This window comes from Ptiloglossa arizonensis, unplaced genomic scaffold (assembly GCF_051014685.1).
Source record: "Ptiloglossa arizonensis isolate GNS036 unplaced genomic scaffold, iyPtiAriz1_principal scaffold0027, whole genome shotgun sequence".
NCBI classification, from domain to species: domain Eukaryota; kingdom Metazoa; phylum Arthropoda; class Insecta; order Hymenoptera; family Colletidae; genus Ptiloglossa; species Ptiloglossa arizonensis.
In genome coordinates this window covers 995,865-998,112 of record NW_027478397.1, presented here as the reverse complement: position 1 = coordinate 998,112, position 2,248 = coordinate 995,865, and positions in this window count along the sequence as shown.

Sequence of the window (2,248 nt, the reverse complement as noted above, 5' to 3'; positions counted from 1 at the left end):
TCGAAACCAATAACTGGAATGACCTAGGGGAAAAGTACACGTACCATTGTAATCGGTCGTGTTTCTACTTTCAGATGCAACAGGAATTTCTCGAGTTCGTCAATCCGTTCGCGAGAAATGGGAGTTTGATGTTAAGGAATGGTTGAGAAACCATCAAAATTTTCGCAAGTCTGATACTCGAAACCAATAACTACAATGGCCTAGGGGAAAAATACACATGCCGTTGTAATCGGGCGAGTTTCTACTTTCAGATGCAACAGGAATTTCTCGATTTCGTCATTCCGTTCGCGGGATATGGGAGTTTGAAGTTAAGGAATGGTTGAGAAACCATCAAAATTTTCGCAAGTCTGATACTCGAAACCAATAACCACACATGCCTAGGGGAAAAATACACATACCGTTGTAATCGGGCGAGTTTATACTTTCAGATGCAACAGGAATTTCTCGAGTTCGTCAATCCGTTCGCGAGAAATGGGAGTTTGATGTTAAGGAATGGTTGAGAAACCATCAAAATTTTCGCAAGTCTGATACTCGAAACCAATAACTACAATGGCCTAGGCGAAAAATACACATGCCGTTGTAATCGGGCGAGTTTCTACTTTCAGATGCAACAGGAATTTCTCGAGTTCGTCATTCCGTTCGCGAGATATGGGAGTTTGAAGTTAAGGAATGGTTGAGAAACCATCAAAATTGTCGCAAGTCTGATACTCGAAACCAATAACCACACATGCCTAGGGGAAAAATACACATACCATTGTAATCGGGCGAGATTCTACTTTCACGTGCAACAGGAATTTCTCGAGTTCGTCAATGCGTTCGCGAGATATGGCAGTTTGAAGTTAAGGAATGGTTGAGAAATCATCAAAATTTTCGCAACTCTGATACTCGAAACCAACAACTGGAATGGCCTAGGGGAAAGGTACACACACCGTTGTAATCGGGCGAGTTTCTGCTTTCAGATGCAATAGGAAATTCTCGAGTTCGTCAATCCGTTCGCGAGATATGGTAGTGTGAAAGTAAGGAATGGTTGAGAAACCATCAAAATTTTCGCAAGTCTGATACTCGAAACCAACAACTACAAAAGCCTAGGGGGAAAACACACATATCTTTGTAATCGGGCGAGTTTCTACTTTCAGATGGAACAGGAATTTCTCGAGTTCGTCAATCCGTTCGCGGGATATGGGAATTTGAAGTTAAGGAATGGTTGAGAAATCATCAAAATTTTCGCAAGTCTAATACTCGAAACCAACAACTACAAAGGCCTAGGGGGAAAATACACATATCTTTGTAATCGGGCGAGTTTCTACTTTCAGATGGAACAGGAATTTCTCGAGTTCGTCAATCCGTTCGCGAGATATGGGAGTTTGAAGTTAAGGAATGGTTGAGAAACCTTCACAATTTTCGCAAGTCTGATACTTGAAATCAATAACTACTATGGCCTAGGGGAAAAATACACATACCGTTGTAATCGGGCGAGTTTCTGCTTTCAGATGCAATAGGAAATTCTCGAGTTCGTCAATCCGTTCGGGAGATATGGGAGTTGGAAGTTAAGGAATGGTTGAGAAACCATCAAAATTTTCGCAAGTCTGATACTCGAAACCAATAACTACAAATGCCTAGGGGAGAAATACACATACCATTGTAATCCGGCGAGTTTCTGCTGTCAGATGCAATAGGAATTTCTCGAGTTCGTCAATCCGTTCGCGGGATATGGGAGTTTGAAGTTAAGGAATGGTTGAGAAACCATCAAAATTTTCGCAAGTCTGATACTCGAAACCAATAACTACAATGGCCTAGGGGAAAAATACACATACCATTGTAATCGGGCGAGATTCTACTTTCACGTGCAACAGGAATTTCTCGAGTTCGTCAATGCGTTCGCGAGATATGGCAGTTTGAAGTTAAGGAATGGTTGAGAAATCATCAAAATTTTCGCAACTCTGATACTCGAAACCAACAACTGGAATGGCCTAGGGGAAAGGTACACACACCGTTGTAATCGGGCGAGTTTCTGCTTTCAGATGCAATAGGAAATTCTCGAGTTCGTCAATCCGTTCGCGAGATATGGTAGTGTGAAAGTAAGGAATGGTTGAGAAACCATCAAAATTTTCGCAAGTCTGATACTCGAAACCAACAACTACAAAAGCCTAGGGGGAAAACACACATATCTTTGTAATCGGGCGAGTTTCTACTTTCAGATGGAACAGGAATTTCTCGAGTTCGTCAATCCGTTCGCGGGATATGGGAA